The sequence below is a fragment of the Phalacrocorax aristotelis genome, chromosome 13, assembly GCF_949628215.1.
Source record: "Phalacrocorax aristotelis chromosome 13, bGulAri2.1, whole genome shotgun sequence".
In the NCBI taxonomy this organism is placed as follows: Eukaryota; Metazoa; Chordata; class Aves; order Suliformes; family Phalacrocoracidae; genus Phalacrocorax; species Phalacrocorax aristotelis.
The window spans coordinates 8849194-8863683 of NC_134288.1; the positions used below are offsets into that span (position 1 = coordinate 8849194).

The 14490-nt window shown below is 52.5% G+C and overlaps 1 protein-coding gene across 6 annotated transcripts in view; it reads left to right on the plus strand.

The window, feature by feature from the left end:
- Nucleotides 1-206: 206 nt before the first annotated feature.
- CDH22 (cadherin 22) overlaps nucleotides 207-14490 on the plus strand; it is a 95810-nt gene continuing 81526 nt past the window's right edge. For 2 of the 6 annotated variants that reach the window (XM_075108376.1, XM_075108380.1), the window contains exon 1: nucleotides 1121-1679. The gene's annotated coding sequence lies outside the window, so the exon portion shown is untranslated. Of the gene's footprint in view, nucleotides 229-1120; nucleotides 1680-1704; nucleotides 1800-14490 lie in introns of those variants that run through there. The other 4 variants (XM_075108378.1, XM_075108379.1, XM_075108383.1 and 1 more) reach the window with 4 other exon arrangements.

A 14490-nucleotide genomic window follows, 5' to 3' on the forward strand; every position in this document is an offset into this window, starting at 1 on the left:
GCAGGAAGCACCATACCCAGGTGGCTGGTGGATAACCTGCTGCTGGGTTACCACTGTTTCTTGGCCCATATTGGCCAAGCAGAGGATCTGTTTGCCTTGTGCAAGGTGCTGCACACATGGAGCAACAGGGTATTCCCTTGCCCGGTGTTTACTCATGTTTCTTCCAGGGCCAAACTCCAAGGCCCAATACCAGAGACTGCTGTGGAAGCAGGAGAGCATTTTCCCCAGGTAAGATGTGAGACCCTGGAGAGTGGAGACTGGAAAGTGTCCCATGGGGGCTGTTTGCCTGAGTTGTGGCTAAACCCCGACTTACATGATCAGATTTAGCTGTCCCAAAATGATATTGCAGCCTCACCAGCCTTGAGCTTCTTCCCTGCTTCCACCTTCCACCTGTCCTGACCATGCCCAGAGTGGTCTGTAAACATGGCGCTCTGCTGTGGATCCTGCTGGTATGTAATTCGCTACTGCAGGCAGCAGTAGCTGCTGTGCAGCTGTACCTGCCCCTGCAACCCTGAGTGCTGCTGAGCCTGGATGGTGCCCACTGTGGTTCAAGCAGGGCTCTGGAGGAGGCACCTGAGACCTGAGGATGCCAAATGCCATGACCACCCAGGTGCACATCAGGACGGGGGCCCCCAGCCTCTGCGGTACCAGCAGCCTGCCTGTCATGCCCAGAGCCCCCACTGCAGCCCCTGCCAAGCTGCCACTGGGCCATCGGGATCTGGCCCTATTTAAGGGCTGGGGAAGGGTGGACTGGGGTCTCCCTGACCTGCTGGATGCCCCGCCACCTCGGCCCAGTGCTGTGCTCCCATGCACTGAGTTTGTGTGTTCTCAGCCCCGGGCACCGCCTGGCCTTGGTGCTGGGAGGGGCCTGGCCTGAGCCGGGGGAGGCAAGGTCTATCCCCCGTCCCCAGCAGCGGGGCTCGGCGGCTGCCTCCAGGGTGGCCCTGGCCGCTCCCGGCGGTCCCGGGGCAGGCAACGGTACTGCGGCCCGCGGAGGCGAGGCGGGTGCCCGGGGCGGGAGCACCGCAGGGCTGCGGGCACCGCGGGGCGGGGGAGAGGGCCGGCCTTGCGGGCAGCGGCTCCCCGCACTCCCGGGGGGTCGCGGCAGCCGGCGGGGGCGGCGGGGAGGAGGCAGCTGCCCCAGGGCCGGGGCCGGGCGGGTCCCGGGGAGCACAGGGGGTCGGAGAGGGCGAGCCCTGGCGCCGGGTCCCGAGGCACGGAGCGGTCGGGACCCCCGCGGCGGGGTCCCCAGGGCCGGGCCCCGCGGCCGGTCTCCAGGGGAGGTCCCCAGGGCCGGCTGCCCGGGGCCGGTCCCGGGCGGGGACCCGGCGCTGCATTCTCAGAGTCTCCAGCAGAGGCTGGGCTGGGCTGGGCTGGCGGGGAAGGAGGGAAGGAAGGGAGCGAAGGAAGCGAGGGGGAGGAAGGCGGCTCTCGCCGCACATGCATCCCCAGCCACACACCCCGCCGCCCGCGCCCCGCCTCGCGTCGTGCCCGCCCGGTGCCAGCAGCCGGCTCCGCTCTCCGCCGCACCGCCCGCCGCGCCGAGCCCGCCATCCGCTCCGTGCCGGGGCTCCGAGCCTGCCGTCCGCGCCTTGCTCGGCTAAGCCGGGTCGCCGCTCCGCGCCGCGCAGGATGCCGCGGGAGGCCGAGCGCCCCGCGGGGGGGGGCCGCCGCCCCAGGTAAGCGGCGGCGGGGCGGGCGGCGGGGCGGGCGCGGCGGGGGAGCCCAACTTCTCCGTCCCTCGCCGCGCCACAAACTTTGCCGCTGCTCGGCGGGGCCGCGGCTGGCGCTCCCCGCAGGTGAGTGCGGGCTCGGCCCTGCCCCCGGCCGCCCCGGGACCGCCGGCTGCGGCCGTGGGGTCGCTTCGGTGTTTTTTTTTTTCGGGGGGTGGGGGGGGGGCGAAACCGGAGATCTTATGCCCCTTTGGGCATCGCTGCCAGGGTGCTTCGCGAGTGGTGCCCAGGGCTCCAGCACCGGCTCTGTCAGCGGCAGGGTTTCAGCATAGCCTTCAATGAAGGCGCTCGGGTGCTTGAAGAGCTGCAGCTCTTTTCTAAACCGGTGGTATCTTAAAACATCCTCTTTGGGCTCCTTCCTACCCAAGAGCTACCTCCCCAGTCTTCTTACTGAGACCAGAGCCCTTCATCCTAGTTACCACAGGGGCTTTGCTCGGGGATATGCGTGAACGTGCAGCCGAGATGCCTGAGGAGTCCCGCCCGAGTCCTTTTAGCAGGCAGAGTAACATCTCTTTACAGGGACACAATTTTCTAACAACAAACTAAAAATAACTGTGCTAAAACTAGCACTTTCCTCATTTAAAATGTGGTTCCCAAATGGCTGTGCACAGGCCTTGTGGGAGCAAGTGCTGCAGCCACGTCTGCTCCTCCTGCATGCCCAGCTACAGCAGCTCGTCCAGGCCCGGAGCTGCCAGCGCCGAGTGCATCTTGCCGAGCGTCCTGGGAGCACAGCCTGTGGCAGCCAGGCTCCCTCGGTTGCTCACGGTGCCGGCAGGGGAAGGGGGGATGCGGTAGATGCCTCTGTTTCCTTTTTTTTGTTTGATTTCTGACAGTTGTAACGTCCCTTAAAATCCGGGGAGATCTGTGTTGTCTTTACTTCTAACCTCATTTTATGCATGAACAAGACCAGTTACAGGGATGATGGTATAGGCAGCAGCAAGGAGACGCAGGCTCAGAGTTCAGACATAACTTCATAAGACAGTGCAGTGCATCTCAGGGAAGCCTTTGGACCTGAGAGGGCTAAAAAGGGTGGCTCCACCAGAGCTCTGGTTCTCCAGAGCTTGCTTGCATGGCCTGAGGAGGTAAATGGGGAGATGCACCTCTCTGTCCCTGCTACTAGGGCAGTACTATGCTGTTAAAATACCATGCATCGTAACCACCGCCAATACCGTAGTCTTGAACACAAGGAAATCCAAGATGATGACTGTTTCTTTGGGACCTGTTTCTGTCTCTTCAGAGTACCTGATGTTCAGAGAATGGCTGAAGCCTGCAGTCTCTGTACTTGCAGATCTTGTGCCCAGCTCAGACAGAGCCTGGGCTTTGCCAGGTTTTCCCTTAAGAGACTGGTGGATGCTCTCCACCTCTTCCATGAGCACTAGGTAAGAAGTGTTTGCAGCAAACAATTGCCAGGGTTGGAGATCATGATCCTGGTACATCAGTTTTCAAATGCTGAAGATAAATTGCTTCCCTGGCTTTGGGTATCACATAGCAGGGCGAAATGGAAACAAGACTCTGAAACAGTTTTCCTGTACTGATACTGTGCTTGTTTGTGTTCAAGGCCAAAGGGCGGTTCTGCTGCTCATTGACGAAATCCCTGAAAACGTTGACAGTACCCTGAGTGCAGCACAGGGTAGAGCCCACTAAAATCTGAATAACCTGGCCCAGATTCTGTACTGACTCTTGGATCGCGTACACCTCTTTGCTCCAGTGAGGCGGGGGTCAGAGCAAGCGAGGCTTGGTCTCTGTATGAAATGCTGGCTGCTGAATAATACAATGTTGAAACTGGTGGGCTTGTGAAAGAAGTATGTGCTGTTTCATAGGTAAAAAGAGCCAGCTTTGTTCCTGCCTAAAAAAAAAAAAAAAGCCCTTTGCTTTTTGGTGCATTGACACTTTATAATATGATAGGGTGATTTCATACCTAGGACAGAGAAGTGGCTACTGAAACAAGGTCAATTTTAAAACTCTTTTTCAAAAGAAGCTAGCAGGTCTCCAGAGGGGAAAAAAAAAACATAAAAAAGGCTGTTGGTGGGTTAAAAATAACAGTTAAAATCCTATCTTTCCTAGCTCTGTATCAAATAATATGATATTTTCATGATTTAAAATGCAATATCATATTTGAAAAATCTATAGTTCCTTGTTTGTGTGTAAGGAGTCTTAGAATAGGGTCATAATTTACTGTTTGTTGTATATAACATCAGATCAGCTTTTTGGTTTTTTGCACTTTGAAAATGATATTGAGCTAGTAGGCTTTTTTCCTAGCAAATTTTACTTTTGTGCTCCTAATCGCTAGCCCATAGTAGTAAAATCTGTTTGCGAATATTGTGTTTGTTTGCTTGAACCCCCCTTTGCTACCCATGGACTTTATTTTATTAGAAGGATTAGATTGTTCATGGAAGCTTTGAAACAAAACTCAACTTTAGGTGGGATTTGATCTGATGTTATTCCTTTAAAGTATAATTACATATTTTTTCAAATAAGTATTTTTATATTTTTAAAGCCCATATTTGAAAAACAAAGAAAAACAGATCCAAGAAGAAATAGCGTGGTGATACTGGTGTTTTCGTCATCAGGTCGCTAAACTGTTTATACATAAGAATACAACCATGTATGAATTTGTGTCGTTATCTTTTAACCATGTGGTTATGCAACTGTGTTTGGGTTTACAAGCAATGACACTTCTCTGCGGATAAGTCCGTACATATCCTGAGACATGGGCCATTGTGAATGATCTGCTTTTTTGAAAAATTATAGGTAAAGATTAGGTGGGTGTGAGTCCCAACAAGATTCCTTGCCTTAGGTGGTAGGGAACGTGGTGTACAGCACCTTGCTGTTTGCTGGAGTTCTTGTCTCTACCACCAGTTTATTCCATGGCATTTAGTTGCCGGGAAGGATGGCTGATGGGGAGGGATGTGCCTTGGACCCTGTTTGCAGCCCTGAGAGCGTCCTGCCCTGCACCATTGGCACTTGCCAGCTGTTTGCTCTCCAGCTAGCAGGGTCCCCACATTTTACCTTGTCCTTGGGTGATGTCTGTGAGTGGCTCTGTCCTGGGCTGCAGGTGAGGGTGTGGAGCTCTGCCCCTTGGATTTGGCTACTCTATCATTTGCAGGGCTCACGCCTGCATGTCCCTGTGAGCTGTGTTGCTTGTGAAGCACAGTCCCTGCTCCAGACCAGCAGAAAAGCTGGGGCTTTGTGGCTGGGTTTGGATAGCGAATTGCTGCCTATCAGCCTTCCCTGCTCCCATGCAGACTTGGTATATGGGGAGCTCATTTCAGAGGTTTGGACTGGGACTCACCTGCTCACCTAGCACAGGTTGGGTGCCCACTACCTGCTCAGCCCTGTGGGGCATCTGTATCTGCAGTTGCATCCAGTGTGTGGGTTGGTTTCTGCTTCAGAGAGTTGTGGAGGGGGCAGTGGAAGGGCTCTCTGTTCCTGCCAGTAGCCATTGCAGAGACCCGTCCTCCCAGTTCACAATTTCTTTTTCTATTAATCATCACTTTTTAGTATTTGTGAAGTCCATAAAAGGAATACAGTAAATTACAGTAATTTTCAGTCTTACCCTTTGCAACAACCCTGTTTATAGAGACTAGTCCAGACTTTACTTTAGTCTGGCTCTGTGTTTCCTTAATTTTTCTTTCTTTTAATTGTTGTTTGTGCTGCGGCTGAGAGGAGATAGTTCTGTGTTATCCTGTTGGGGAAGGGTTGTTGGATGGCACTTTAGTGCTGATCCTACAATGCAATGTCTGGGTGGATGTCTCCTTCAGCAATCTGTGCCTTCACTAACCCCACAAGGCTGGCCCGGGTGCCTGCAGGGCGTGTAGGTTCTTTCTTTTCCTACAGAAGCTGTGGGTTTTCTTCTTGGTGATGCCATTCCTCTGATCCTCTTGCAGTGTGGTTTGAAGTTCTCCCTGCAAATGGATGTCTCCGGTGCTTTGGCAGCGTCACGGCACCTTCTCTTTTTCCCTTTGAGGGCACGTGGGACACCCTGGGCATTGGCATGGGGGGTAGGTGGCAGCCAGGTGTGGAGCCCACTGCAGAGCTCCCTTTGCTGTTAACATTACCTGGTGCACATATGGCAAACAGGGATACACAACACTACTAGAAGGTGGGAGCATGAGGAGAGACCGTTCACAGTGCATGAGTTGGTCTAGGGCTGCCTGTGCCTCAGTGGGCTGGGCATGACTTTTATCTTCAAACTTTGGGCTTCAGAGTGTCCACTGTGCTGCCTCCTCGCTGAGCTGACCCGGCCGCTCTGCCTGTACCCTGCTCCAGCATGGGGAAGCGCTGTGGTGGTGAGCAAGGGAGGTGCTGTGGTGGTGAGTGTGCGCACTGATACCAGCTGGGGATAGAGGCAGCCCTGGTGCTGTCAGGTGATTCTCCCCAGAGAAACCTCTTTGAACAAAAGGTGGAGGACAGACCCTGCTAAGCTGAGGCCCTCACATTGTTCTTCAGAGTGGGGGTAGTTGTGCCCTTGGGCACAAGCAAAGGCAGCCTGTCCAAGGGCTGGGTTTGGACTGAATAGTTTGCTGATGCTAAAGCCACAAGCAGTGCTGAAATCAAGGTGCTTTTCAGAAAGTGTCTCCTTTCTGCTGGATGCCCCATCTCAGGATAGCTCACTAAACACAAGTGAAGGTTATAATACTCATTGCAACCTAATGCCATTTTCTCAGCAAATGGCAGCACTTCTCTGGTTTCCCAGTCCTGCCCTGCTTCTCTTCTCTGTGGGAAGTCTGCACTTGCCTCCTCTTTGCGTGCTGTGCCCCATTCTGTTGCCATGCTTTTACTCACTTCCTTGCCCCTCGCTCTGGCAGTGCCATCAATGAGTCTGGAAAAATAAGCTCAACAGAATTCTTGACTCTACTCAGTGCTACTCTTTCTAATTTCAGATCTCTTGTGAGAGCGCTACGCCTTAGCTCACACACTGCAGGACTGAGACTCTGGGTAAAGTGTCTATTAACACTGCTATCAGTGTTGTGTGCAGGGTCTGTTCCACAAACAGAGAGCAACCTTGGCTGTCTCACACACCCTGCCACTGCTGTCACCTGTGCTGAATTTGGCCCTGACTGGTTGATGATGGAAGCTGTGGGTACGATGGAGGTGATATTGGGCCTGGTGCTTGTCAGCAACAGCCACGGATCCGCAGCTGCCCTGTAGAATTATTTGGCCAGGTGCTTACCAAGTGGAGCTGAGGGCATCCTGCCCCTGCCTTGGAAAGTGGTGTGTCAAGGCCAGCCACTGCATAGGGTGAAGTGGTCCTGTGCTCTGGCTACAGCAGCTGTGTGAGCCTTGCTGACTAGGAAGTCCCTCCACAGAATCATGAAAACAGAACTGTTTGTCCAGCACCCTTTTGCAGATACCCCATACTCCTTTTTGTTGCTCCTCCCTGCTACAAGTACTCCAGAGAACACTGAGGGAAAGGAGGCATGGGATCACTCTTCACTCGCTGACATTGCCTCACTCACCATTGCCACTTCAGGTCAGGTTTTGTTAACCTGTTCCTAATTAACTGTAGCTGGTGGCATTAACAACTGCAGGTGACTTGAAGCTTGAGGTTCTCAACACACCTGATACTGTTGATGGTCAGAAGCTTTCTGCAGCCACTGATGGGATGTGAAGGGAGTCGCCATAGAAACATCTTGGGCAATAAATGGAGCCTCAGAAGGTTTGAACTCCTTTTAGCAGAAGCCTATGTGTGAATGTGGGCACAGGCAGGTAGTGGTGTGCAGGTGGATGGGGAAAGGTGTGTACACTCAGCAGACCAAGGATGTGAGACATTTGGGAACAGCAGCTGTGGGAGCAAGCACAGGATTTAAACACTGGTTTGGTAAGCTAGCTTTTCCCTGAGGTTTTGATTGCAAAACTCAGAGCAGGAGTGTGTGATACGGTCTTGATACTGGTCTGGCAGGAGAGAACTCCTTGCAGATGAGCTGTATCCAATGCCTTAGAGCATGCAGTCCTTCCTATGTGCTGCAGCCACAGGCTTGTGGGGGCAGCCAGGGAAACCTTGTCCCCCAGTGCTGTGCACAGCAGTAGCTGGGAGCTCGCCACAGCCTCTGCTGGTGGCACCCAATTATCTCCAGTCCTCTTTCTAGACCACTGCTGCCCTTCCCTAGGATTTGGCACTCAGGAGCTGTGTGCAGGCAGACCCCAGCTTATGGAGGGTCTGACGCCCCATGATCCCCACCCCAAGAGGCACTGGAATTGGGTACCCTGGGGCATGCAGCCTCCACCCCCAGGCCCTGTCCTAGGTCTGCTCCTCTCAGTTCCTGTCCTGCTGCCTTCCCTGGCAGAGCCTGGATTCCCCTTGCTGTGGCTGTTCACTCGCAGGCCACTTGGCACCTGCAAGCTGGCTGGAGAGCCTGGGCTTCCTGATTGCAGGCTGTGGGGCAGATTGCTCCTCTGGGTCTGAGTCCTCATGCGAGCCAGAGTCTGGAAGGACAGGTAAATTAGTTTCGGCTGCTCCGGAGACTTAGAAACCCTAATGGTCTGGCCATCCCAGGACAGAAGGGTGCTGGGAGCCCTGTGCCAGGCCCTTGTTCTGGCATCTCTTTTTGCTGCGGGATGGCTGTTCCCCCTCTGCAAGGCAGTAGATTCTCTGTGTGCCTGGGGATGCTGCACTCCCTTCTGCAGTCCTGCTTCTTGCATCTCTGTCTGTCACACTGGGATTATCTTCCTCTGCTCCTATGCAGCTGCTTCCCGGAATCCCAAATCCCCAAAATGCTGTTTCTCCATTAATCCTTGTCATTAAAAGTGGCTCCTAAGCTCAGACCACCAATTCCTCTCCACAGCCACCACCCTATCATCCTCTTTAGAGAGGAGCAGTTTGAGATGGGCACATACTAGAAGTGAGCAGATGAGCTTGTTAACCTGGGACAGGGCACTGTGTCGTTCCCCACACCCCATTACCAAACTCCAGAGTTACCCTTGGCCTTGCATCCTTCTGGATTTTCACTATTCCATTTTTTAACAGTGTAAAAACACATTATTCTCCTCTGTTGTTACAGCCCTGACAAGGCATGTGGCTGTTGGTGACAGTGTCCTGCATGTGTGGGAGAGGGAATTGTTTCCCCTGTTACTGGAGTCTAGAAGGTCAAGGACATACAGGTGAGGGGTTCCTTCAGGAGCTGGACTTTACCGGCTTTCTGAGCTTGGCTGCCTTCCCACTTACAAAATACAGCTGAACCATTTTGATAGCAGGCAGGTAGGAATAGCTGAGCATCAGCAGAGTCCTTAAGAAATTACATCCCTGCTTAAACTTCTAAAAGTCAGCTGAACACCCATTTGCTACATCCCTCCTGGGCTGTTCCCCAATGGCATGTTATTTTTTGCAATAAAACTCCTGCTCCAGTAATACTGTCCAAAGGCAGGGTGCACCTTTGCCGGGTGTCCTCACCTGCACCGCAGCGCAGGAGACGGGGAATCCTCCCGTGCCGGATCTCAGGCCTGCTGTGGTGGTGCCCGGCACTGAGGTGCGAGGCCAGCTCTGCCCACCGCCGGTCCGCGGTCCCTGGGCCCCCGGCGCCGGGAGCGGCAGCGGGCCGGCAGCAGCCTGCCTTTCCCCCGGCTTTTGGCGAGGAGGGCGGGCGTGGGGCTCCTCCTCGGGCCCCGTGCCGGCAGAGGGAGCCATGCATCCTTGTTTCGTATGCACAGCCTGACATGCCAATTAACGAATTAATTCGAAAGGTGCTGTGAGAGATGAGATTAGAACTAGGATCTTCCACAGGGCAATAGCTCAGTTAGTCTCAGTGAGGTTGAGAAGCGACTATGTCCTTCCCAAATCACTCCCCTCTGCCTTGCCACCTGATTTCATCTCTCAGGCAAACCCTTGGGTGGGTTTGATCTAGCCCAGCTTCTGGTGGCTGTGCAAGGCATGAAGAGCCTCCATGGCAGGTATGGTGGAGGTGGATGCCAGTACCTTGGTCAGCTGGGCATGTGGGCAGTGGGCAAGCCACGGGCATGCAATGGACCAGGGCTGCAACTGTGAGCCTCCACGGGCTGTGGGATGAGTGAGCAGGGACTGTGGCTGGGTCTGCAGATGCAGACAAGGCCTTGCTTTGCTTTACCCAGGACTTGGTGATGGACCAGGTAAGGCAAGCAAGAGCTTGTGAGCAGGAGCTGGGGTCATGGAGAGTGGCATCGTTAGTCCTGCCTAGAGGACTGACTGTTGTGCTGGCAGACGATGCTGCTCTTTTCCTTGGTACCACAAAGCAATTGAGGCATGAAGTGAAAAGCAAGCACTGAACCCCTCCCTAGCTGAGTAGCAACCACAGGTGAGCATTTATGGACTTTGTCTGAAAAAGCTGTTTACATTATTGTGCAATGGGAGATTCATGTCTGGCTGGGAAAGATGCTGGAACCATCAGTTCAGGCTTGGATTGGTTTTGTGCCTAGAGTGCTGACATGCTTTGGTGAATTAGAGATTGAGGGGAGTGCTTCACTGGGAGGTGATGGCGGCCGGATGAACTGGTGGTGCTGGCATGCTCCAGGGCAGGAGACGTGAGCTCATATCGCAGGACTGAGAGGCTCAAAGCATTGTGCAAGGAGAGTGGCAGCTCTGACTCTGCCATGGCTACTGCTTTCTGGTTAATGTATTCGGAACAGGGTCAGTCTGACTTTCTCTGCTCTGGCAGTGAACATGGCCAGCAGTGGTGCTGCCAAGTGTTTTGGGACTGTTGTGCGTTAACCCTGGTAAGGAACTGAGCACCACACAGCCCTTGCTTGCTTCCTCCCCTGCTTCCAAGTGGAACAAGGGAAGAGGAAAGGAAGAGTAAAAGTAAGGGAACTTGTGGGTTGAGATAAAAATAGTTTAGTAAGTTAAGGAGAAGTGGAAGAAGAGAGAAAGAAAACAAAAAGGAATGCAAAGGCAAACACTCACCACCTTCCATGGGTAGATTGATGCCCAGACAGTTCCTGGGCAAAAGGTGGCTAAAGCTTCTGAGCTCCCTCCTCTCCCTTTTTATTGCTGAGCATGACGTTAGATGGCATGGGTTAGTCTTTGGTTAGTCTGAGTCATCCACCTGGTTGTGTTCCCTCCCAATCTCTTGTGCACCCCTAGTGCACATGGAGAGGGGGGTGAGGGGGGGTGGCAGAGTGAGAAACAGAGAAGGCTTTGATGCTGTGCACACACTGTTCAGCAATACCTAAAACATTAATATTTTAGCGTTCTTTTGGTCACAAACCAAAACACAGCACCTTACAAGCTTCTGTGAAGCAAATTAACTCCACTGCAGCCGGACTCAGTACAGGGGCTGTTAAACACCTTTTATTGCATGCCCCTTTGGGGTGTCTGCACTGTAGAAAGGTAGAGCCCTTGTTAGACCTGGGCGGCGCAGTGGGAGATGTGGCCTCTGCCCTGTGAATCTGGTGGCAAAGACACACTCAGACTGTCCTGGGCAGAGGCATGCCACTGCCTTCGATGCTGCCAGGTATGCTTTTTGTCATGAGAAGCTAGAGAGACAACTGAGTGCCGGAAAGCAAGCCTCATGAAGCAGGGCTGCATGGATGCAGTGAACTGCTAGCTCAGCTGGTGGAAATTAGCCTCAGTCCATCACACTGGTGAAGCTGGCAGGGCAGACCTGTGACCACTCTCAGGGTGCTGTAGCTGCTGCTGAATATCTCCCTTCAGTTCCTGGGCACAGGCTCCAGTCAGGTTTGGTGCTTCTAGGGATGCCTTTTTCAAACCTTGCTTGGACTGTCCCAGAACCAGAAAATCCTGCAGCTGAGTCTGTGTTTCTTATACCATGCGCTGTCCTGGTTGTGAAAAGCTGTCTGCTGTGAAATAGAAATGAGAGGGAGGGACCATGAAGCACTACCTTGGAAGGCCTTTTCTTTAAACCACAGCTGAGCTGAGCTTAGGCAGAGGTAGGACACATTGTCTGGTCCTGGCTTCTACAAGACAGCACGTGCATTTCCCTTGTGAGCGATCAAAGGCTGGTACTGAGACTCATCTCTATCTTTCTTTATATCTCGTCCATCACTGTGCTATCTGGTGCCTCCCAAGTATATTTAGAAATAGCAATGACAGTTTTTCTTCCTCCTTTTCTAGCCAGTATGTGGAGTGTTTGATAAGTTTATGTTTTTGTGTGTGAGGTCTCTCTGTGTCTCTGTGCACCAAGATGAGGAAAGCTGTCTTGTGAGCTAATGCTTTTGGTGCACCCCACCACGGGGGGCTGAGGCCTGGACAGACACAGTGCTTGTGTCTGGCTCAGTCCTGAACCTCTCAAAAGTTTGGTGTCAGCCCTGCTCAGGGCAGCCGTGTCTTGTCATTCTGTTTTTGAATCACAGTGATTGCATGTACAGGTGTGAGGTTTGGTGTCTGTTCACTGTGAGGTCTAATAGGAGAGGTGGGTGGTGAGAGATGTGTACAGCTTCAAGTCCAGCATGGGGGAGAATGGCTGTTTTGCTTGATACCACTTGGCTTTGGATGCCCAAACTCTAACTGAGGCTGTTGCTGGCCCAGCAACCTGAGAAGAGCGGTTATTTGGAGGGGAGGACTTGAAGGAGCACGTTTGTCTGCATTGCCGTGCTCCCAGTTAGCTTCAGCCATTCCAATGTTTACCCCTGTGGTATTAGGACTGATGGGGGCCTGGATACCGGTGTGGGGGCATGCAGGGGAATAGCACAGCACGGCCAGGTGCCTGCGCAATTCAGGATTTCAGCACTTTTGCACCTGGCTGCTTGGGTTGGGGGCGGTGGGCTCTGGATGGACCTGTTCCTGCTCCAGCACACTCTGGAGACTTCGGGGCTATGTGACTGAGTTCTAATGTGATTGTCATCAAATGAGATAAAGAGGAGTGTGGAGAGGGAGGAGGAAGTGAAAACAGCCCAGGGAAGTAAGGGGAGAGACAGCAAGGGTCTGCAATGTAGTGATAGCGAGAGCAGGATGCAAATGGACAAAGTGTGTGAGGATGACAAAGCCAGACAAAGTCATGTTTGTGTGTGGGAAGGTGGGAGTGTGTCTGTGTACGTGTGTGCTGCCAGTTCTCCCCCTCTCAAGCGTCGAACTGCTTTGAGGAAGGGGTAGGAACCCCTGGTGGGGATACTTGCAGCCAGCTTCTTTCCACCTTTTTGGCTGTGAAGGTCTTTCACAGTCACCAGTACTGAATGGCTGTTGGGCTGTGTGCCGGATGGAGTGAATTAGGTTACAGGAGTCCTGTATGTGCACTGGGGCATTCTAGGGGAGGCCCCTTGCTGAAGCAGTGCAAGGCTGCAAACGTGCAGTGGGTCTGAAGGACTCGGAGCTGCAAATGACTGCACCTGCCCATGTGGGTTTCTGTGCTTCCTCCTGTGTGCACACATACTCACGTGTTCTAGCACGATCCTACTTGCTCACGTGTATGCATATCTCTCCTTGGCTCTATTCTTTCACATGCACTTTGTCCATTTGCTTTTCTGTCTTCCCTGTTGCTACTGTAATCTCTCTCTCTTTCTCCCTTTGTTCCCTGGGCTGCTTTGCTGCCTCTTATTCACCATGTCCCTCTCTATTCCTTTTGATAGTAATATTAGCACCTACATATGAGGCCCCAAGGTCCCTGCTTTGTGCAGATACATCAGGAAAGACCCTTCAAAGCCTGTGTGCTGGAGAGAGAAGATTCTCGTAGTCTTACTATTGCCAGGACTGGCAGAGGCGAAGGGCCTGATTGTGAAATATGACCTGTACAAAACCCCACACTGTGCCCTGTGTCCATTCTGGGATGTCAGAAGTGAAGATGTCAGTCTTGTTTGATGGAGTTTTACACCAAAGCCCTGAACCCTTATGCCTGATTGAGGAATTGGCCAATTAATCTCCTTTTATCACTTGTGCTGAGCAGAGTTGTTGTTCCCAGAGCTCCCAGTCTGTCCTTTCCTTGTTGTGCCATTGGTTTCATAGTGACATTAAGTGAAGCTACTTGTGGATTCTGTTCTAGTCTGCTGTGTTCACATGCTTCAAGCTTTCAGAAATGTTCTCCTTTGCAACTGCAATTTGCACATTTGGCCTCTGCTGAGAGCTGATGCTTCAATGGGATGCTGAAGTCTGGTGGTTGGAAAGCAGCATTTCTAGTGACACACTGAGGCTGTCTTGTTTTGCATACGTGGTGCCCATTACATTTCCTTTGCTTAAAGGTCCTATGTGACTGCTGGATGCTGGTCCACAGTCTGCAAATACAATGGTGGAGGGGGTGGAGGCGGAATACACTTTTTTTTGTTATCACCTGAAAAAGTGGTCAGGTTTTCTTGCAGAGGGATGGTTAGTACTGTATCTGGCTTGCAGAATCATATCCAGAGACCTAGGGTGTTATTGTTGATTTGTCAAAAGGACATGGCTCTGCTGTGCTAGTCCATAATGATATCAGTGATTCAGACTCTGGCTAGGGAAGGACTCTGAAATCAAGAGTCAGATTCAACACTTCAATTTTTTTTTTCCTCCAAGAAATGTGCATCCTGTCTGTAGTGGTCTCTTTCAGCTTTGTTCAGCCATACTCCACAGTTTTCTGATGCTTGCGTCCACTTTGGCTCTCTCATAGGTGAAACTTTTGTTACGCCTTTGTTGGTGCTTGTGTCCTGAATCTCCTTGCTGAGAAGTGGATTTGGGAAAGAGCAAGCAGCAGGCAGTAAAACTAAAAGCCATCACCTGTTCCTGGAGTTTGCTGCTGTCTGCAGCCCTTTTGATTTATACACAGCAAAGGTCACTGAAGCAACAGGCCATTTTGGCATATTTGCCTACACTGTGTATTCCCTTTGAGCAGCATGACCTGTGTGTGGTGTCATTACTCAAGAACAG